Here is a 24,390-nt window from a genome sequence, read left to right as displayed (position 1 = left end):
GATGCTTGGAACCTGCAAAAGAAGCGGGCGCAAAGCACCTCCGTTTGGTGCTTTGCAGCTAGCTAAAATTTCAGTTACATACATAGTTCCCCTCCTTCCATTTCCCCTAGATTTTGTCAAAATATCTCAAATCTTTAAATAAATCTGTAAAGTTTTGTTTCATTACTAAAAGATGAAACAAAGTCATTCAAATTCAGCTGTTATAAAATTTGGATGGCAGGTAGTGGAACTGTGAATGGAATACATGTGAATGTAGTTCAGTTTGCATGCAAGTCTGATCCTATTATCCACATATGCTTAATAAAATGTAGGCTACAAATGTAGGCCAAAATATTTTATTGGATTTTAGCACATTCTAGCTCAAAATACCAAAGTTTCCATTCTGGCTCAGGAGCATAGCTTAAAAAAAATCAACTACATCGTGTTGGCTTATGCTGCCTGACAGTATGATCTATTAGTCTGTAGACCAATCTCCCTTAGGAAACAGAAATAGGCTCCCAAGGGACTGAAAGCCCCAAACAGCATGATTTTAAATGTAGCAGCTGGGGTGTGGGAGGGAAATAGCAGTTTCCATTGAAGCTCTACTGCCAGAAAGTCTTATGTGTCTAGACCTCTGTGGAAAGGCTGCATCTTTCTCACCACGCTGTTCAAATGCTAAGTTAAAAAAAAAGTTATAAGGGGAAAAGAGGCTGAAATAAAGGCAAGATGAAAAAAGTAGTAAGAGTGCCAGAGAGAAGCAAATAAGAATGTAGAAAACACCACGAGAAGAACAGGACTGACCCAGAAGATGGCTCTTATGTGGACAATAATAATAATAATAATAATAATAATAATAATAATAATAATAATAATACAGGTATTTATATACCGCCTTTCTTGGTAGTCAGAATTCTCCTCAGACCTTATTCAAGGCGGTTTACATAGGCAGGCGTTTCTAAATCCCCTCAAGGGGATTTTTACAATTGAAAGAAGGTTCTATCTTTCAAGAACCACAACATTTCAGATGTTTCTTTCTGATCTGGTTTCACATTCTGGCCTCCATCCTCCCACGCTCAGAGCAGATGGAATAACTCGGCTTAGTTTGTCAGCTGCTTCAAGATCGCACGGTGCTGGTGGCCTCGAACTGGCGACCTGCAGATGTTATCTTCAGGCAAACAGAGGCTCTACCCTCTAGACCAGACCTCCTGCCTCCTGACAATGATTTGCATTCTATCTTTACAAGATATTGCTCCTGTATTACTTTTTGACTAGTCCATTAAATGCCATGAAATGAACTCAAATGCAGAAATTCCACCAGTGCAATAGAAAACACCCTTGAACTAACTGGAAGTGGAAATGTTGAAGGGAGATGAGATCTCAGCCCCACCTGCCTGTGTACAGCTGTTGCTCAGATTTATACTTCATAAGGGCACAGCAAAGCACCTCTGAAGCTTCTTGATTGGCTATTCTCATAACTGTTTCTAGCATAGCAGCCCTTGGTCATGCTAACTTCCACCTGCCAAACATACACGAAGATCATAATTTCATTCATTCATTAATTCATTTAAGGGATTTTTATATCACATTTCTGATACTCAGAGCAGTGTACAACAGAATGCAACACATTAAAAGAACAAAATACAATATTAAGATTTTTTAAAAACCATTAAAACCATAAAACAACTTAAAGGTTACAACAATAAAAGAGAGATAAAATTTATAGCAGCATAGAAATTAAAAAAAATAAGAATTAAGGGGTCCCTAGGGAGTACAATGGCAATGGCATGGCATGGGAGTACAATGGCATGGCAGGTTCTGCACGTTGAGTTCCAGTGACCAACCGAGCTGCCGCATTCTGCACTAACTGCAACTTCCAAATCGTTTTCAGTAGTAGCTCCACATAAGAGTACATTACAGTAGTCTAACTGAGATGTCACTAGGGTATGGACCACCATTGCCAGATCTGACTGACACAGGTATGGCTGCAGCCGGAGCACCAGCCAAAGCTGGGCAAAAGCCCCTCTGGCCACAGATGTCACCTGAGCACCCAGGGATAGCTGTGGGTCCAGGAGGACACCCAGGCTGCAAACCTGCTCCTTCAGAGTAAATGCTGCCCCATCCAGAGCAAGTTATGAGTCTAATACCTGCATAGCCTCCTTCCCAATCAGGAGGACCTCTGCTTATCCATATTTAATTTCAGTTTACTAGCCCTAATCCAAGCCCCAACTGCTTCCAGACAGCACCCCAGAACTTCAAAAGACTCCTTGATGGAAAAGAGAGATAGAGCTGGGTGTCATCCGCACATTGGTGACACCCAACTCCAAATCTCTGGATGACCTCCCTCAACGGCTTCATGTAGATGTTAAACAACATGGGGGACAAGATAGATCCCTGAGGCACTCCGCAAATCAGGGAGCTGAACTGGCTTTCCCCAATCTCACCATCTGGGTCTGATCTGTCAGGAAGGAGCGGAAACACTACAAGACAGTGCCTCCAAGCCCTAGCCTGAACAGCCAGTCCAGAAGGACACCATCATCAATGGTGTTGAAGGCCGCTGAGAGGTCCAACAGGGATAGTAGAGGTCCAGCAGGACCAACACTCCCCCGTCCAGTCCCCGGAGCAGGTCATCAATTTTTACCCCGCTTTTCTCCCTCAAGGGCACTCAAGGTGGCTTCATGTGTGCACACTGTCCTCTCTATACAGTAAAAAATTCCATGGGCAGCTAGTGTTGGCCCACATTATTGCTGCTTGGTGCAAGGCACATTGTGGTGGTAGGCAGTCAAACTGCCTGACAGAACTGGCCCACCAGCCAGTTATACATGGTTCAGCCACTGCCTGAAGAGGACTTGACAATTTTGGCCTGCTTGACACTGGGCAGCTGTTCATACTAGTTGAGTTTAAAGGGGTGCAAAACACTCCTGTTTCTTGTTTTCTCAAAAAAAAAACCTTAAGCCCTCTCCATTCCACTTCCATGCCAGCTCTGCCAGAGGAAAGCAACCCACAGTTCACTCACAGAAACTGAAAGTGGCCCCCCCCCCCCATTACTGTAACTACAGGTGCTGCTGTGGCATGACTGAAATGCTCTTTGGTTCTGCGAAACAACCATGGCTGGGGCAAGAAAATCTGCAAGTCTCCAGCCATGTAACCCACATGCTTGCTTTCTGAAGAATTGCCAGACACACAAAGAACTACTAGCACACAAAAGTGAGGGCACCGAAATGGGTGCCGCACTGAACAAGCTTGAATTTCTTGGTTATATGGCTACAGCACAGTGAAAAATCTCATGAGGAGGACGAGATTGATTCAAATGAGGACTAGCACACACCTTGTATCCTGAACTGGTTTTAAGCCAGCTACTAGAAATGAATCTCTCTAGCTACCTTGTGAGCATTGCTTCCTGTCACCAAGGCACTTCTGAAAGCAATCAGCTGACATGCTCTGCTGCAAGTCCTGAGTTGATGAGCAGTTAAGGGTCAAATCCAAACTAAATCCCTCCGCTCCCGACAATGCACACAAGCCAAGGAGGCATGCACTGCATCCTACGGTGTGTGTGTGTGTGGGGGGGGGGGGTAGTCTTTCAGGTCTCATCAAGGTAAGGGAACTTTCATTCCCTTACTTTGGGGAAAGCCTCTGCTCTCCACATGGGTCTCCTAGGTTCTATGCCAGAAATTTTGCTGAGACACAACTGAGGAGTGGCAGAAAGGGAGAGAGAGTCTGCTCCACCCCCTCATACTACCTCCCTTCTTCCCCGGAAACTCACTCCTTCCTTCCCCTTCTCACTGCCCGGCCCCACAACTGCCTTACCTTGGCAGCTGCACTGGTGGCCTTGTGCACTTGCCAAGAGCACTGGTGAGTGCTACACTGTTGAGCATCGCGCACCAGGATTCAGGCACTTCCGCCTGGATCCTGCTGCCTCTGACAGTTGAATGCATGTTCTGCCAATGGAGCATTTGTCAAAGCATCGGTCTGTAAGTGATGATATGAGCCAACCCTGTGAGCCTGCCTTTTTCCAGTTGCAGTGGAAAAGTGGAGCATGTGGCCAGATCTTTCGTAAAAACAAAGCAAGTAAAATGAGAAAATAAATATTCTTCCTCACAGGAGAAAATGAATGAATGAAGATTACAAAGCTCTGTGCACTTTAAAAGTGATTAGTAGTAATAATAATATGCCCTGGCAGCTCTAAAGACTTCCTACAAACAAACAGTAAAAACCCAGTATTTCAGTGCTAGTTCCAAAATTAGCAAACAGCAGAATTCAGGTCAACAGAGATGTTCTGACAACCTCCAATTATTCCAAAAGTACAGCCAACCTTACAAAAACCTTGCTGTAAAAGTTTATCCTAAATATTTGAATGCGTTCTTTTTGCACTACGGCCATTCTATTCTGAATTCTTATGATATATTCTTTAAAATCCTTTTCACACTTAGGTCCCAATCCTATTCAACTTTCCAGCACCGATGGAGTTGTAGTGCAGCCCCAAGGAAAGGGAACAAACATTCCCTTTCCGCAGCGCCCCTTGGTATAGCTGCAAAGGTGATGGAAAGTTGGATAGGATTTGGTCCTAAATCATCGTGATTTTTCCTGAATAACCATGTGAGGTAAATTAGACTGAGAGATTGTTCTGACTAAAATCACCCGGTGACCTTTTTGTGAACCTGGGTTCATGAACTTGGTCTCTCCAGTCCAATACTGTCACTACTGTACTGATCTTCAAAGATCCCAGTGTGGAAGGGATTGTCACTCCCGAATCGGCCTTTTCAGCCGCACTAGACGCTGTTCCAGAACCACCATTCAGAGCGGGATACCATAGTCTTTTGAGACTGAAGGTTGCCTACATGATCTTCAAAGATGATATTGTGGTCTTGGTAAATTAGTATAGAAAGCAATACAGTGGCAGTATAAAACAGTTGTACTAACTGTACTGTACAGTACTAACATTATAATCCTATCCTTTTTCCTGCCATAGTATGTGGCCATACCAAAAGAGGTTGTGCTGTATGCCAGTGGTTCTCACACATTTAGCACCAGGACCCACTTTTTAGACTGAGAATCTGTTGGGACCCACTGGAAGTGATGTCATGACTGGAAATGACATCATTCAAGCAGGAAAATTTTTAGCAATATCGTACTTCCTCAGATTTCTTGATGGGAGGTCCTTTTTGAAAGCTTCTCTGTCAAAATCACAGAGCACATCAAAAGCCTACAAATCATAAAAAAAAGCTCCTAGAATGCTTTACAGTGGCTCTCAAACTTTTAGCACCAGGACCCACTTTTTAGAATGAGAATCTATCATGACCTACCGGAAGTGATGTCATGTCCAGAAGTGACATCATCAAGCAGGAAAATTTTTTGCAATCCTAGGCTGCAATTCTACCCCCACTTACCCAGGAGTAAGTTCCACTGACTATCATAGTCCCACAGAATATACATAGTAGCTTGTTAAAGTACAAGTCTAGCATCAAGTCTAATACATTAAAAATAAAATACTGAAATGAATGGGGACCCACCTGAAATTGGTTGGCGACCCACCTAGTGGGTCCTGACCCACAGTTTGAGAAACACAGTGTATGCTATGTTGGGGGAGGGCTATCAGGAAGTTTGGAACAGGTAAAGGAAAATATTTTCCTTTAATCCTTCATAAGCCGTTTAATCACCAATGGTTCTTAGGCTGGCACAAGACAGGGGAGACAAAGGGGGCATGACCTCTGGCTCTGGAGGGAATAGCATCCCTCACACTGGATGAGAGACTGTTCTGATTGCCACCCTCTCCCACATCCAGTCTTCCCTCCAATCTGCCAACCCCACTGACTGACCAATGTCAGCAGGGCTCCTCTTCACCACTGCCATATGTGGGGTACTCTCTGTCGTCTGCAGTGGCAGCTTGGTAGTATAAGGCTCTGCATGCTTCTGGAACACTGTTTATGAAACTGTAAAGTAGATGCTGCTGCTGGAACACTAGTTCCAGCAGACTCTGTGCCAGATAGAATTGGGCCATAACAGTACTAACAATTAATGTTAGTAAGATTGTCACATGGTCCATGTGTAACTAGCCATGCCTACTTCCCAGACAGCTATGGAACAGAGGTCCAGATTCATAACTCAAATATTATTCTGCCTAGTTAACTGCCTAAAAGATATCTCAGTAGTCTTTGTTGCTGGTGAATATAAGCTGCCCATAACACAACAATTCATTTACTACACTACTTTAGAACATCATACAGATTTCTGAATGGTGATGGATGATCGTCCAGCAACTTCCCAAGACCTTCCATGAGGGCTCTGATAGAGCTGTACTTTTCTACCCATTCTGTTTAATACATAATTGAGGCCATTTGGTGACATTGTAAAGAAATTCAGAGAGAGATGTTATCAGTGTTAGAAATAAGGGCAACATTGGCTGCAGAGAGTGACACAACATTCTGTGGGCAGGACTGTTTCATGACGCAGCAGTTACCACCTGTCAACTATCAGCGACAGTTTAGCTGTCTTTACCTGAACTTCTCGAGAGATAGCTAGATTATGTTTATGTGTTCAAAGCTGTTAGAACCTCTGGTCCTAAACCAGATGCTATACAAATAAGTATTTGACAACTGAAAATAAAGTATTTGCTTGATCTTTTACCTCAGCCTCACTTTTTTTTCTTATGCACATAATTTTGTTTTAGTTGCAAGCAGCCTGGTGATAATAAGTCATTTTGATTACAAGAGAAGCTTTCTTCTCTCCGTGTCGCTGTGCTCTGCTTACCAACCACTCCAATGATCATTGCTAAGATGATCAGAACGCACTTGTTCTGAACTAAGGATGTGGCCAAGAATACCAAATTTCTCAGATAATGAAATTCACAAGGACCCCAATGTGGTGCCTCAATTACTTACCTGGGGCCACATTTGACCCTCTGGAGGTCATGTGTGGCCCCTTGGCCTCTTCAGAAGCCTCCCAGATGCAACTGGAAGACACCCCCCCCTCACGTCTCAAACACCTTCTGGACGCGACCAGAAACTACTTCTGGTCACATCTGGAAGGTTCTCTGAGACCTCCAGCTGTGTGCTTGCCATCAATGGATATTCAAATCTGTGAATGTCAAGCCAGCAGATAAAGAGGGTTAATTATAAACAGCCCAGTCCCCTCTGATGCAGCCTTGCCAACAGAGCATGCATTGCATGGTGGAGTGGGAAGTCACAGGGGTCTCCTCAAAGTAAGGGAATATTCCTTCCCTTGCCCTGTGGAAAACCTCCACTTCTCCAGTGGGTTTCCTTGGTTCTGTGCTAGTCATTTTGCTGGTGTAGAATTGAAGTGAGTAAGGGAGAGGAGAGGGGGAAGGAGCACAGAATACTGGTGCATGAGTGCCACCAGTAACTGCCCCTACTGTCTCATTCCACCTCCCGTCTCTCATCCCTACCCCAAATCTCCCTTCCTGCCCCATTCTGTGCACCACTGCCAACTCACTGGAACTGGCAAATGATGGTCTCTCTGCTGGTCCACACGCATGGCCACCATTGCACTTGCTCAAGGAACATCACTACCACTGGTATCCTCTCACTTCCGGTGGCCGAATGCAAATTCAGCCAGTGCAATGAAAGAATAGGAGTAGGCCATACATTTGGTAAGCTTGGTTGGCCAAATTTGTGAACTTGTTCACCTTGTGTCAACTATGAGTTTTAGCTTTCCATGGTTAAGTTAGACAAGGTGCTATTAGACAGGCAGCCCAATCCTAACCTATGCTGGAACAGACAGGCTAAGTGGCCTGTGCTGTATCCAGTACAGTTTAGGAGGTGGCTGGAAGGCAACTTGGAATAAGTAAGGCTTATCCCAAGTAAAGCCCCAGCCATCCCTATGGGGCTACTCGGATCTGCGCCAGCTATTTTGCTCGTGCAAATCTGAGCAACCCATGTAAAACTGTTCAGGCCAAGGGTAGTGGTTAGGATTCAATGCAGGTTGCCACGGCTGATCCCATCCCCCAGACCTGATCCACCTCCCAGATCACCCTCCCTTACCCCAAAATGTCCCTCCCTGTCTCAGTAATGCCTTCCCAGCAATTTTTCCCCACACTCCATGCATGCGTGGGTTGGGCCATTGCGAACTTACCATCTTCAGATGGCACAGAGGTTAGATTTGGCCTCTAGGAGTGGGCGTGGGCCTCCACGCTGGCATAGCTGATTCCAGAGTAGCCACAAACGAACTTTACGGCACATTCATAACAGTCCTGGGCAAGTCCCATTATAGTCACTGGGGCTTACTCCCAGGTAAGTGTGGATAGGATTGCAGCCTAACTGTGCACTTAAAGTCACAAGTTACAACAACATGCAGGAGTACTTAAAATCAATTTTCATCTTGTAAGAGGAGTACAGCTCTAAAGCTTGGCAACTTTATGTAGGCTTTATGTTCCTGATTTGGGCTGCTCTCAATGACTGCTTCTTCAAGAGAAGCAACAAAGACAGTTTGGTAAAACTAGCAACATTTATCAGGAGTTTACCACAGAAAACATAAATGAATGCTTTTCAATGGTGCTGTGGATAGATCTGAGTCCCAGTATATCTTGATGCCAAAGCTCAGGTCAATAAGTCTGGGACAAGAGTTACCATAAAATTTTACCTCTCTCTCTCTCTCTCTCTCTCTCTCTCTCTGTGTGTGTGTGTGTGTGTGTGTGTGTGTGTGTGTGTGTGTGTGTGGACCTGTATGGCATTCCACTATAACTGGGCAACAAACCCCATGTTATATATCCAAAGCCTCTTGTCCCAGCTCTAACCCTAACACTACTTTTGCTTTATAAAATAAAAAATACACCTAATATACCTCTATTGGGTCACAAATGTCCAGAACGCAAAAAAGAATGGATGCAAATTATCCAATCCTGAGATGCATCTGACAAGGACACAGTTGTCCAGACGCAATGGCCCTATCACTCTCGTCTTCCTGCTACATTGCGTGTTTCAGTGAGGTTTATGTCAGGTTGTGGAAGTGTTGTTGTGTATAAATAAAATAAATATTTTAATAATAATTTATAATAATATTTTATTATTTTATTATTATGCTGAATAAAAGAGAGCTTAGCAGTGTCAAGAAGGAATATGAAGGAAAAAGCAGTACCTTGCAAGACTGGCAACACAATTTTCTCAAGAGACCATTGCAAATATCCATATAGATTTTGTCCTTTAATGTATGTCAGATTAATTATTTATTTTCAAAAGAATGGTTGACTTGACTGAAAACATACTGTGCTCACTTTACTGATTGAAATAGATAATCTGAGAGCAACTTTATATATTGTGTCTTAAAGTGGTTCGAAGAGGGATACCAAGACAATCTTTGTACACTGAGAAAGTCATTCTCTCCATCTCAGCCTTTCATTTTCCACCTCTGGAAAACTTGAGGTACTAGATGCTCACCCTCATCTGCAAAATATTTTGAAGTGTATAGATGAGCAGCACTATGAGGAGCTACTAACCATTTCTATGATTGGGCTCAATACAACCAATTTGTCTTGGCTATTTACATGTACATATAACAAAAGTCAAAAGCCCAGTACTGTCAGGATAAGATTTTCTGTTGACAATGATATTGATGAACATTTGACCAACCCTGTACTATTTTTGAAATTTAGTAAGGAACATTGTGCAAGGGAGAGAGACAACATATAACAAAAGTCAAAAGCCCAGTACTGTCAGGATAAGATTTTCTGTTGACAATGATATTGATGAACATTTGACCAACCCTGTACTATTTTTGAAATTTAGTAAGGAACATTGTGCAAGGGAGAGAGAGAGAGAGAGAGAGAGAGAGAGAGAGAGAGAGAGAGAGAGAGAGAGAGGTAATGAAGGAGTGTGTGTCCAGCATCTGTCATTTGAAAGAAAATGAGCATATAATCATAGAAAAGCTCATCGTATTCCAGGGACTCAGGTGCAGATCCTACATCCTAAACCTGGTATCCTCCTCATGGGTCATTCCACACCTTCTTATTATTCTGCATTCTGCTGCTTTAAAACTCCCAGCAGCTCTTTGCCAACCGTATTCATAGCTTTATCATAGTAGTTGTGAAGGGCCTCAGGGTCTGCCTGGTACAGACCTGGAAGTCTCATCTTTGAATTCCAGATGTGAATTCAAAGATAGGCTGAAACACCAGATACTCTGCTATAAGAGTTTAGCGCTACAGCATGTGCTTTGCAAACACAAGGTCCTAGGTTCATCCAGTTAAAATGGTATCAGGTAGCAGGACTGGGAAAGGTTGAGAACATTTGCTGAGAACATTGCCATTTAATAGTATGCCGTACTAGGTTCAGTGGACTAACACAGTAATTACAAAGCAGTGTGAATTGACTCATATGTACTTTGTGTGTTCTCATGTCTGCAATGATAAATAGGTTTTGAGACTAACATCTGCTGCATACATAATGCTGGCTCCCTGCAAATCATGGTTCACAAGTCAAGAGCCAATCTTGGGAATACATACTTCCTTCTACCCTCTTGTAGAAGAAATTTCCCCGTTACCATTAATTATGATTTAGATTTATGTGGGGGCCAAAGGCACCACAGTTTGTGAAGCCACTTCAAAACATGATTTCAAAAATTGTTTATGAGAAAACCATAGTCAGTGTTGAGTAAATGCACATGTAAAGCTAAAATGTGCTTAACACTGATGAAGAAAAAAATTTGGTCCACAAAAGTGAAGGAGGAATAGGAGGAAAGCAAACTCACATCCTTTAAGCTTGTTTCCAATTTTCAAACCATTCTTTGCAGTGAACGAGCATTACATCTTCACTGGAATTAAGCCCTAGTTCCCCTAAATTGCAGGTTCTTATATCAGGCTCACAGAGACATCTTAATGATCTCTTTTATTTGAAGCTTACACATAAAATCTGATGCGGTATAACCAGCACCATTCTACAGTTGGTCATGAAGACAACCAGCTTCTTTTTAAAAAATGTCATCCAATTGGAAAATGGCCACAGCTCCCCTGTAGTCTACATTATCAGGAACATTAAAGCAGTCAAGCACACAAGATGCATCCTATTCTCCACAAAAAGGTGTTATACAATAATTACACTGCAGTAGGAGAACCCAATTTACCTAGACGATAACAATTACCACTGTAGCATATGTGCCGTTATAGTTGATTCAGCCCTAATCAGGTTGCCACTCATGACATATCAAGGTCATGAAAACTTGTAGTAAATGAAATTGCCATTTACCAACCCAAATGGCAAAAGTAACAGAATTATATGAAAGATCAGCTGTATCCACTCCTATACAGAACTACACTGCTATACAAGAGATCTGCTAAATGGAGCTATACATTTTGGACTTATATTTTGTTAATGTTTTAGAGTCTGGTTTTATACTTCTTCAGCATTCATCATGACAAAGTGTATACTGCTATATTTAGAAAGAAGCCAATACAGACCTTGGATATACTATGGATTTTCAGCCAGAGCATTTATTTCTTGCTTATTGTGCTCTATTTGAAAATCCTTTTCGTTAGGACTGAAAATCAGCAGTAGAAAATATTTAATAGCATTTGGCAAAGTGAATTCTGATTAATTACTCAAAACATAAAAATATTTTTAAAACCAGAATAATAAATTTCACATTTTTATATAATATTCACTGCCTCAAATTTCATTCTTCACATTTGCCAGAATTTCTTAGCCAATAATATTTAAAGCATAAGCATTAATGTTGAAAATTCAAAGTCTGGCCCATTACAAAGGTGCAATTTTAACATCAGGATGTTTTTATCTCCATATCTGACTGAATATTAACTGTCAGCTTGAAAACACATTTGTCTTTATTTCTAGGATTTACTATTTTATATTTTAGTATTTTTTTTTATTAAAAAGCAAAAGAGGACTCCCACCTTTTTGCCGAAATGGACCTTGATTTTTGAATAGTGCAGAACCAAGTCCTGTTTTGAAATTAATGTTAAAATATGTATGCCCTGACTTCTGATTTATGATCTCATTGACAAATAGTAAAAAGGACAGGCACGTCATAAAGTTTATGGATGGAGTGATGGCATGCACAATGATGTCTCATAAAGAATAAAACGGAGGAGGGTTATTTATTCTTGTGGATTCAAGAACATACAGATAGGCTGTCTGCGTGCACAGAATTTTTCATAAATATCCCACAGTGCACCCTGTTGTACAGTCGCCATACATTAATTAGAGCATTCAGCAGACACTGCAATGTGTTACACTCACCCAAGTGAATCTTCATTTTTCACATGCAGGGCCTTACTAATTAAAATCAGCTTTGCAATTAAATGTGGAAAATTGTGTTAAACTTTCAAGCATGGTTTTAAGGATGGGGGGTGAGCTGAGGAAGGAAGCAATGTATTTATTTTTAGGCCATTTTATTTTGATGCAAATGATTTTCTTTCCCATCAAAATAAGAACCAGCAAAAGGGAGGCATGAGAATTTCTCTCTTTCTTTCTCAACCCCCTCAATGTATAATAGATGCTCTTCTCTGTTGCAAGTTGCAATGCTCCACTATCTCTCTGCCAGTACCTGGCCGGGTTCCAATGCTTTTAGTGAGTGCTATCTGTCAAGGCATGAATAATACAGCCCCTAGGCTGTCGGCAGAATCCAAATGAGGCATACATCAGGAAGCAAGCACTCGACTTTAGCTCCAGAACATGCTCCTGTGAAGACAGGCAATTATTCACCCACGGCTGCAGCCATGGCAATCAAACTGGTGGGTGAAAAGGTATAAGAAACAAGGGAGGGGGGATGAGATGAAGAAGGAAAAGAAATATGGCACAATGAGCTGCAGAAAATTCAATAATTTTCTAATAAGAGAGATACATTTTTTAGCTGTTTCATTTTAAAAGTCTGGAGCTGAACTGTTTGACTAAGACTTAACAGAATACTCAAGCAATCATTATTATTTCTTTTTTTTTAATATAAGAAAAGTCTAAAACTAAATTGACCAGTATTTACTTTATAAAATCGAATTTCTGGGTTCCTGTTTTAAAGAAGTTATAAATGGAAAGAAACAGATAAGCAACAAGGTAACTATGGATGATCACTATCAAATTGGCTAAAAGAGTATGTTGATTAAGAGGATGAAAGGGGAAGCTCTTGCCTGCAATCCTGGAAATGATTAGTGCATGCATGGATTTCCCTAAGATCATTCCAGATGATTGGGGGCGGGAATGGAATTTATTTTTAGTGGTAACCTGGATCTGCTTAAGTGATCGTCTGGATCCAGCACTAGTAGCATAATATCCTATCATTAGAGAGGGAGGATGCTCTGTGTTGGAGGGAGAATAGCTGCAGATGGATAACCTTTTTGCCACTGTTTTTTGTTTTAAAATTATTACTTTTTAAAAATTTAAATTCTTTTCTGTAGGAAGTATATGTAAGGGAGAGAAGGCCTAGAGCACTCAAGCCTGATTTGAAAGGAGTACTCTAAGATTGGGTGGTGGGGTAAGTCATTTCCTAACATATTTATCTAACAATATTTAATGAGGGTTAGATCTCACATCCATCTCCAGTGTGATAGCCACTGACACACCATGCACCAACTCTGTGGATTGATGTGTGTGTATTTTCAAACCTTTCTGGTAAGGCAAGATAGTAGTACATTTCATTTGCTGCAGGCATGCATTCAATTGGTGGGGCACAACACGAAATTGAAATCCCATGGACTGTAATATGGCAAATGCACAAGTGAAGACACTCGGTGAAATTCCACGAATTTGCCAGCTACATCTGAGTAAGTCTGGCAGCATCCATTCCTACAAGTTATGCACTGAATACCATTTTGTTTCTAAAAGCAGCGAAAGGTTTTGGGAAAGTCTATAAACTGGACATGAAAGCAATAGCCTTCTCCTGTGGTTGGTCCTCCCCAGCAACTGAGAGGTGAAACAGATTATACATATAGCTTCCTGACAGCTCAAGTGTACTTTCTGGACAATTCAAAAAAGTACATAATTTGCATATGCCCTAAAGCAGTAGTCTTTCAAACTTTCTACTCCTATGAACCATTCTCTCAGAGGAATCTTTACACATCTGCGACCACACCCAGTGCCTATTCACCTATTCTACATTGATTTTTTTTTTTAAAGTAAGATATAAATGTACAATATAATTCCTTTCTAAGCGAATTTTGGGGAACATTCTAAAAGTGCACCATCAAGGTGTTACATAGTACAGAGCACAACCAACAAACACTCTCTCCTGTTTACACATTGCAAAGAAAATCAACAAGAGTGAGCACATTTTTTTCAGGAAAACTTGTCCTCCATTACTGATTTCTCACTGAGGAAGATGTACACCAAATCCTACTGGGCCTCTGTGCTGCCAGAAAGCACATTCCAGTAACACAGTGCACTTCACAGTGATTGCAAACAGCAACATGCCACAGAGTGCAGCCTGGCTGCCAGAGTCCTGGCACCAGTGAGGAGGTGGGTGGGAGGAACAGGAAAGAGAGAGGGAGGAACATGGTAGAGACTGGGGCAGAGGTAGAGCTGTGTTGAGGCTAGGAAGCGGACGATAGCAGCAGTGGGGCTTAGTAACCTATTCCCCTTCCAGGCCTCAATCCACCTGCCCAAGTCCACTCGGACTTGCGCCAGCATGGGACAAGGGCTTACCAAAGGGCAGGGGTACAAATGTTCCCTTACCTTGAAGAGGCCTTTGAGGATTAAAACTCCACCGGGATGCAGCTGCATTAGCAAAGGGGAAGTTAGGATTGGGCTGTTTATAAAGCTTCCAAGGATCCCCCCTGGTTTACTAAAACATACAGTTTGAATACAACTGCCCTATAAATATAAGATTTGCTTTCTTCCAGTGTCACCTATAAGCTTGATAGCAGGATCAAAGGGGCTAAGGGCTCAATTTTATTCTCAGTCAGCCTAGAGCATGGAGGACCGCCGACAGAATGTACATTGCATGCTATGGGTGGGAAGGAACCAAACAGCCTAGGAGAGGTTAGTAAGGGACCATTCTTATTGGTGGCACCAGTCATCAAAGGTGCTCTGACAGCGCATCACTTGGCTGCTGCATGCAGCACTGATGGGAAGTGCCTTATGCCTGCTCCAGCACTTCTTCTGCTGCTCAATGGAGCAGGTAAGTGAGCGAGAGTGGGTGGGGAGGCAGAACAGAGGCAGGATGGACAGTTTGGTCCTGGGGGGGATACAGGATCAGCGCCGCCGCCAATGCTAATATCCTGTTCCCCTTTCTGGACCTGATCCTGTGGCAGCTATTTAGTTAGTGCAGGTCTGAATATAATCCCCACTGGACCACAGAGGCTTACCTGTGGATGAGGGAATGACTGCTTCTTTACCCAGACCTTCACAACTATCCCCCATGGTAGGATGCAGCAGTCACCATTTTGGTGGTGAAATGGCTAGGATTGGCTGTGAAAATATTTTTTATTTACCTCTCTGTAGGCAGCCTCTATCAGTATCCAATGGACCTAAGCCAGCTCTTTTGCTGGCATAAAGCCGAGGAGACTCCTGAAGGTGGGTCCAGGTTGGGATGGGAGGAAAGATCCTTATGTGCATGGCTGCCACCAAGATCCTCTCCCTCCCGCTCCACCCTGGCACTGGCCCAATCCCCACACCAAACTGCCCACAATCCTACCCCAATGCCGATTTACTGGCACTGACAGGGGACAGAGGAGGTTTAGCAGGTGCCTGTTGCTCACACGTGACCTCTGGGTTGTTCGCTCTGGAGGCCTGGCCCACCATTGGGCCTGGACTTACACTGCGAGGTCCTGAGATCCGTCAATGTAAGGATCTATTAGAACTGGACTGAGGAGGAGGAAGAGTTACAGAATTAACTGGAAAGGGAGGGCACCAGAATGCAGGTCCCTTGTTGTCCTGTGTGCTCCCTGAGGCATTTGGTGGGCCACTGTGAGATACAGGAAACTGGACTAGATGGGCCTATGGCCTTATCCAGTGGGGCTGTTCTTATATTTTTATAAGTGCCAAGTATTGTTTGTTATGTATACTGAAGTGTACAATGAGGAACAGAAGTTTTAGGAAGCGGAAGGACTGAGCAAGGAGCTGGAATTGCACTTAGAAGAAATAGATGCAGCAATGAAACATGAGAAACATGAAGTAGCAGTAGGGTGTTCTATGGTTCTGAATTTTTGTTTTAATGATGATCTTAGCTTCAAGGAGGCCATCCCTAACACCTTCATTAAGATCTACTGTAAGAATAACTGATTACATGCTGGATTACCTGGAACCAGTCAAACAAGTACTTTCTGACTGAACTTCCAAGCCTAGTTAATGCATCTTCTGACTTCAGTTGTATGACACACATATAGCTTTATGTAGGATTTCTCTCTCTCTCTTAGTAATAAAGAGGTGCTATGTGAGCAAAGAAGATGCTATAACCTTATTATCACATCATTAGGAGAAATATACTGAAGATTTGTGGTGAGCCAAATTTTTCTGAATGCTAAACTTTGTTTCACTGGATTTGAAATCAGATTATATCCTATTCCCCAATACTTATATTACTAATTGAAACAAAGATGTATTTATAACAACATTGATCTGAAAATGTTCTCATTTCAAAAAAGGAATTAATTGTGAACAGCAACAGTAAGTTTTCTTTACAGTCATGTTAATAAAAGGCCTGTTGGACATAACGAAATCTTAACATACTAATTATCAGTTAACAGCCAGAAAAAAAAAATTGATACTTTTCCAAATTGTCTGGTAAAAACATTTTCAAATTTCCATTTAATTAGCAGCTTCAAGATTCAGTCTGTTCATGTACTGACATAGCAAGGTCATGTCAAGAAATCAAAATTTAAAAATTCACATTTGAAAGTGAACCTAATCTCAACCATGGGTCTGTAAATGCACAAAAACGTACAATATATCCTTGAGCCTATTCCCCTCCTTAGCATCCTCTCTTTCATGAATATACTTTAATTAAAATTTTTGGAAATTACATCTAAATTGCATTAAAGCACAAAATTGTACTTAATTTTTAAATTGTATTGTTATAATATAAAGTGCCTTTCAGAAGGCTCTGGCAGGCCTTCTGAGGCACAGGGAGGCCGTGTGCAGCTTCCCCCCCCCCGCCTCAGAACATCTCTAGACGTGACCTGAAGGTACTGAAGGGACTTCCGGTCACGTATAAAGAACCTGTGAGGCGTGACTGCAGATTTCATTATTCACAGATTTCTGTATCTGCATGGGGTCTGGAACGAATCCTCCATGGATACAGGTAAGCAGATGTCTTAACTACAAAAGAGGGCAAGGATAAAAATACAGTTGGATAAAAGCAGGATAAAAATAAGTAAATAAATATTTAGTTGAACTTCACACATATATGCTAAAAGGAAATTTAAGCCACAATCCTAACCAACTTTCCATCCTTAAGGGCAATGCAACTCCGAGGTAAGGGAACAAACATTGCCCTGCCTTGAGGAGGCCTCCATGACTGTCCACAACTGCAGGATGCAGCACATGCCCCACTGGCACAGCTATGCCAGTGCTTGAAAGTTAGTTAGGACTGAGCCCTTACTTATCCAACTAAAAGCTGTGTTCCGTGAATCAGCGGTAATGGGCATACCTAAAAGCACATTCTAATTCTGAACATAAGTATCCTGCTCTGCCTTTAAACTATCTTACTACTGTGGTATGCATATATCTAGACACTTGCAGTAAGATATCTAGCTCTAAAGCTAACTAATTAGCTTTGCAGTGCAGGCTTAAGGTCAAATGGCCAGCAGCTCTGCACACCCACCATCAGTGGACCCAGCCCATGTCATGGGTGGGTTGTGGACTTTGGGGGAAGGTTTGGGGCAAGGAGGGGGGGAGGGCAGGTGGTCGAGGAGGTAGATCTTGTCAGCAACAGTGTGTGCTAGGATTCTATCCCTGTTTTTCCAGCTTGACCTGACCCCTTCGTCTCCTTCGGCTTAAGCCATTTTTGCCCAATATTGCATATATGCAACAAGAATCAAATGTGTATACCTGTGGGCTGGGCAGAAATGAGTTACGCCAGTAATATAGCTGGTGTGGGTTCAAAGAGACCACTGTTGACCAAGTGGCCCAGTCGAAAATAAGTAAAAGCTATTGGGAAAAGATATCTCTCTGGCCTTCTAATTGCCACCTGACTTTTGCATGCAGCACTCACTCTATCAGTCCAGTTGCATGGGGGAAGATGGTGAGGATAGGATTGGGGTCCCTTACTTAGGTATACGTTAGGTTCAAGTGACCTGCACTTAAGTTGAAACATTCAGTTCTTGCCTGCCCAGTGCTATCACATCTGCATGAAAGCATCATAGAAGGATATACTGTACCTGGGAGAAAGTGCCAACACTTTCTGTCCACATTCTAAATATCTGTTAACTTGGGGAGCCAGGGCACGACAGTACTTGCTTCAATAAGCTCATGGCCTAGAATTAGGTTTTCGTTTTAGCACAAGGTGGCAAGTCATCAATATGCTGATGACACCCAGCTTTATCTCTCCTTTCCTCCAGACTCCAGGGTGGCGGTTGAGGGCCTGGAGCGCTGTCTGGAAGCAGTAAGGATCTGGATGGGGGCTAACAAGCTGAAATTAAATCCGGATAAAACAGAAGCTCTCCTGGTTCGGAAATCCTCGATGCAGGTGCTGGATTATCGGCTTGCTCTGAATGGGGTTGCACTCCCTCTGAAGGAGCAGGTCTGCAGCTTGGGGGTCCACCTGGACTCGCAGCTGCTCCTGGATTCCCAGGTGGCGGCTGTGGCTAGGGGGGCCTTCGCTCAGCTTCGGCTGGTGCGCCAGCTGCGGCCGTACTTGGATTGTGCAGACCTGGCCACAGTGATCCATGCTACGGTGACATCGAGGTTAGATTATTGTAACGCGCTTTATGTGGGGCTGCCCCTGAAGACGGTTCGGAAACTGCAATTAGTGCAGAATGCGGTGGCCCGTGTGGTCACTGGAGGTAGGCGGTTTGACTCTGTCAGTCCGCTTCTCCAGGGGTTACATTGGCTGCCCATTCGTTTCCGGGCCCATTTCAAGGTGCTGGTTTTGACCTTTAAAGCCCTATACTGCTCTGGGCCAGGGTATCTTAGAGATCGCCTACTCCCGTACAATCTGGCTCGTCCTCTCAGGTCATCAGAGAAGGCCTTTTTACAAGTGCTGCCGCCTAGGGAGGTACGTGGGGCGGTGGCAAGAAATAGGGCCTTCTCAGTAGTGGCACCAACGTTATGGAACTCCCTTCCCCTTGACTTGAGAATGGCTCCCTCACTTGAGACTTTTCGGCGAGGCCTGAAGACTCTGCTGTTTAAACAAGCCTTCTGACTTCATGGCCTTTTTAATCTTTTATACATCTTTTAGTTGTTTTTTACAGACCTGATTCCTCTAAGAACTGCTGTTTTATGCTCTTTTTTATTTTGACTACTGTTTTTATGGTTTCTGTTAATGTGTTTTTAATATGTTTTTATCTGTTGTTAAATTATGTTTTAGTCTGTTTTTAATATGTTGTAAGCCGCCCTGGGTCCCTTTAGGGAGAAGGGCAGGATAGAAATAAAGTTTATTTATTATTATTATTATTATTATTATTATTATTATTATTATTATTATTATTATAGCGTTGTATGTCTCATAAGATTAGGATAAAAGAAACATAAGAAAAATCTCTAAGTAAATTCTAAAACACATTGGTTCCCAACTCAAAAATCAGAAAGGAACCTGATGACCAAAAACATTAACAAATATTTAAAATACACAAATCATTGCTTTTTCATTTTGCCAGATTACAGAAATTGTCAGATGTGTTTTGCCCGAATCCTAAAGGCACTTAGCACCACCAGAGTGAGCATTCTGGAGGTGCTAGGTGCTTTCTGACTATCGCAAAAGGTAACACACCAAAGCACGTGGCCTGAGTGCAACTGCAGGCAGGGAGCATGCCTTGATAAAAGAGCATGAAAAAACCGTTTTGTTTGTTCACATATATGACTGCATTGAGATACTTTTTCAGCCCAATTCTACAGGAATTTGTGTGAGGGCAAAGTCTTTTACAGGTGTTGCAAAAGGCAGCAAGCTGTTTTGAGCAGCATCAGCCTATCCACGACACCCCAGTGTTGGTAAGTCAGCACTGGGGACAAAGGGAGATGAGAGTAGGCAGGAGAAGAAAGAACGGGTAGAGACCAGGGTAGATCAAAGGTGGGAAGGGGTGGTATCCATGGCAGTGGTGCTGGCAATATCTGATCTCCCTTCAAACCCTCAACACGCTCCCAGGTCCACTCAGATTTGCACCAGGTAAATTGATGGTGCATATCCAAGTAAACCCAGCAAGGCAGTGAGGGCTTAATCCTAGGCAAGGGAAAAATGTTCGCCTTACAGGATGCAGCACTCCAGTGGTGAAGTTGCATCATCAAGGGGGATTTTGATAAACTTGGGATGATTGATATTTTACTGATGTACATGAATATAATGCTGCACAAAAAGAACCTTGATACAATTATGTGTTCAATCAAATCAAGTTTGCCTTTTTGCTACATGTTATCAATTTGTATGTGCACACTATTATGTTCAGAAGGAAAGAAAAAGAAAAAGAGCACCATGTTTGGAAATTGAACTGAAACCATTTAGGATTCTGGATTGTGGATTCTAATTCAGAAACATGACCACTTAAATTGGATATCCAAACCCAGGGAGGAATGTAGATGTGGAAAATTTTAGATGACTCTCTATATGTGGAAGCATATCTGCCTGCAGTGACATGACATCTTAAACGGTATGCTTTACGACTATACAATGGCAAGCCAGGTACTATACACCAATTTCAGGATTTATTTGCCACTGCTACATAACTTAGGATCTGTAGGATCCTAATAGCCCAATCCTGAATTGCCCGGAATGTGGGGCTGCAGCAACATCGAAAATGGCTGCCGCCACATCCTGCGCACTCTAGGTAGCCGCCGGCGGACTTTTGTTCCCTTCCCCTGGGTAAACCAAGTAGCCCCGCAATACGGCTATTCGATTCTACAGTGAACCAAAGGTTGGTGTGCAGCCTCCGTGTCAGGCAGCCAGTGAAGCTCCACCAGTCCTGCCTCCCTCCCACCCGCTCCCTCCCCCCAGAATGCCTCCTTCTCACCTTCTCCCCACCCTCCCTCAGCCTCCCCCCTTCCAGGAACACTGCCTCCCTCCATGCCTCCACCTACCTCTCCGCTGTTTGGCAGTCCACGCAACCACTGAGTGGCAGAGCTCCAGTGCTCCCCCAGCGCTAGCCCAGGACTGGGCTAGCACTGGCGGAGCACTGCTGCTATGCGCCCGCAAACATGCCTTACAGCACATTTGGACATGCACGCCAGCAGTGAGCCGGCGCATGGAACTCAGGATTGGGCTTTATGCCTGTAGGATCGTATGCTTGTCAGGAAATGTTTCAGGATCAAATATACTAAGAAGCAGGTGGTGTTCATGATTCTAAAGAAGAAGGCTGAAAAACACTATGTAACAAAACAACAGTTTGGCTGAAGGACAGGACAAAGTTCAATGTGTTTTCATCAAATGAAATCAATGAACTTATGCCCCTCAAACACAGTATTACAGTAGATTGTGTCTATTTGTCTAGTACACCTAGCATTTTGTGCAACTGTGGGCGCAATCCTAACCTTATGTTAGGCTGGTACAAGTCCCGTGCACCAGCCTAGGAGGGTCACAAACCTGCCGTAAAGCACGTTTGCGCCACCTTGGGAGCAAGCCACACTACTGAACTGAGGTACACTGGAGCATGGAAACTGCATCCAGCCTTCTTGAGCCAGGAAGCTTGCGTTGGCCGATGCAGGGGGCTGAGGAGGGTAGGAAGGAGGTGGGAGGGAGGGCAGACAGAGGATGTTCCAGGAAGTGGGCAGCTGGGGAGTGCAAGGCAGGGATGGGACATGGCAGTTATGCCCAATCCCAACACTGTTCCCTGAGCAGCGTGGAGTGGCTCCAAGTCGCTCCATTCTCCTTGGACGTGTCACCTCCTGAGGTGGCAGGTCCAAGGAGACCCATTGGGGCTGTGAAGGGTCTGAGATGCCCCAGCCCCCTTGGACATTTGCCTGCGCAAGCCTTTTGGGTTCTATGGAATGGCCTTCCAATCATAATTCCCCAAATATGCTGAGTTGTACTGTTGGACCAATCACTTTCCCAGGCCCGCTTTGACCATTAGGCCAATCAGAACCTTTGCACGTACTCCTTGCTTGTGGCGTGATCTCATCATTTGCACCTGTGTGTTATCTTCCTGGCTCTACTGCTATTCTGCTAGTTCCTAAGGCCATCTGGCCTTCTGGAGTTCTTCAGTCTCTTTACTTCAAAGTTAACTCTTAACACTTTCTTCATTCCATCATTCTGCCAAGCTATCTGGTTTGACTTCAGATGACATTATTTCCTTTCCCATGTTCTTTTACAACCGATAGGTATCTGAATACTTTTCCCTCAGTTATACTGTCATACCTTATCCCAGGGGTGCCCAAATCCCAGCCCGCGGGCCACTTGCAGCCCGCTGTGGGTCCCCATCTGGCCCCCAGGGGGTCCCCCCACCTCCAGTGGGCACCCGGCCCTCACTCCAGCCTGCGCTGGCCCGCCGCGCGAGCTCCACGCCTTGCTTTCTCTCACTGCCGCTGAGCTCAGTGGCAGCAAAGGAAAGACGAGCCTAGTTGGTGTGCAGGGCCTTTTATGGTGGGAAGGTAACATGAGACTTGCAGGTCTCCGTTACTTCCCATTATAAAAGACCCTGCACGCTTGCCTGCTGGTCTCTTCTTTCTTGTCCATGGGGTGGACTGGACTGGTATGCCCTCTGTTTGGCTCGGTTCCTCTCCCCTCCCCTCCCCTCCTGCAACCTGAGCCAGGGGAGAGAGTGAGAGAGAGATCACGAGGGAGGGCAGCCCAGCCCAGCTTGCAGCACGTCTCCCTCCCGAGGGAGGGAGGGACAGAGGGCTGGAACCAGCCGGCCAGGCAGGCAGGCAGGCAGGCAGGCAGGCAGGCAGCAGCAGCAGCACATGGGCAGGCAGGAAGGCAGCCGAAGAAAACGAAGGAGGGAAGGAGGGAGGGCGAGGGGGCAGGTGAGCAAGCAGGTATGTGAAAGTGTGGAAGATCCCTCCCTCCTTTTGTGTGTGTGTAAATGGGATCACAAACTGGCATGAAGATCCTCCCTTCTTAGGGTGAATGTAATCATAAACTGGATTGAATTCATTCATCCATTTTCCGTCTGTAATATATTCATTTATGTAAATTTATTCAAATTTGAAATGTAAATTAATTCTTTTTTTTTCTTTCCCGGCCCCCGACACAATGTCAGAGAGATGTTATGGCCCTCCTGCCAAAAACTTTGAGCACCCTTGCCTTATCCCATCACCTTAATATATTTCAGATATTCCCTTATAACTCCAAAACCCCCTTAAAATGCCATACATCTCCTTCACAGGGGCTGTGGTGAGTTACTCAGGGATAAGGGGAAAGAGTTTCCCCTTGCCTCCGGCCTAACCAATTCCGGCCCCAATCTTGCGTTGGTTACAGCGCAGGCCTCCTGGTCTGCCTGTTCCAGTGCAAGATAGGATTTTGCTGTATGGAACTCAATAGCAGTTTCCTATCACTTTACTTTGGCATATATATTCTAAACAGGAAAGTGGACACCTTTAAGAAAAAACAAACCAGGAATATTTTTTGTAACCTCAGGATGGTTATAGGATGCACTATTGCTGCTCAATAAAATCAGCTAATTCGGAACTTCAGCTTCAGAACTTCAGTGTTCTGGCATCATTGAGCGATTTCCTACCCCCACCAGCAGTGGCAAGTAAAGTCAAACAAGGACGGAGGAAACAGATACCATAATGACAAGGGGGAAGTTGAAGCAGACATTTTAGAGGGGTGGGTGGAGTAGTAGTTTTCAGTTTCCACCTCATATTTTGCAATGTATAGTTCTGCTCTCGTTTTCTAGTTCTTGCTGAGCAAATTTTGGTGTTGTTAACCTCTGCAGTGTGCAACTGCAAGAAAAAATGATGCTGTGTAGACTGGATGTACACTATTGTATAACAATTCCTCCTTTGAAACCACATGCCAATGCACCTTGCATTTCAAATATGGAAATGTAAAGTTTAATGTTTATTGTTAGAGGTATAAACAATGTAATCTTATTGTAAGTGATTAGCAACAATATATAATCAACATATGTTGTTACTGAAATTCATAGCTGAGGAAGTAAAGTTATAATATTTATGACAATAATATAGTCTATCGGATCCCAGCAAGTAATCATAACTGATCTGTTGAAAGTTTGCCTTTGAATCTAACCTCATCACTAAACTCCATGTACTTGAAAGCCCAAGTCATCGCAGTTTTGAAATAAATGATAGCAGTCATGCTGGCAGAAAAGTGTCAATAAGGTCACAATCTAATTCTCCACACATGATCCACAAAACTGCATACCCTGCCTGAGGACAGATGGGAAGCAGAAACAAGTGCTTCAGTGACAGAATATTA

At 43.5% G+C, this 24,390-nt stretch overlaps 1 protein-coding gene across 2 annotated transcripts in view; it reads right to left on the bottom strand.

The window, feature by feature from the left end:
- Nucleotides 1-24,390, bottom strand: part of MYT1L (myelin transcription factor 1 like) — a 162,895-nt gene that overhangs the window by 137,495 nt on the left and 1,010 nt on the right. The window lies entirely within an intron of this gene.

The sequence above is a fragment of the Tiliqua scincoides genome, chromosome 1, assembly GCF_035046505.1.
Source record: "Tiliqua scincoides isolate rTilSci1 chromosome 1, rTilSci1.hap2, whole genome shotgun sequence".
Classification (NCBI taxonomy): domain Eukaryota; kingdom Metazoa; phylum Chordata; class Lepidosauria; order Squamata; family Scincidae; genus Tiliqua; species Tiliqua scincoides.
This window is presented reverse-complemented; position numbering and strand designations above follow the sequence as displayed.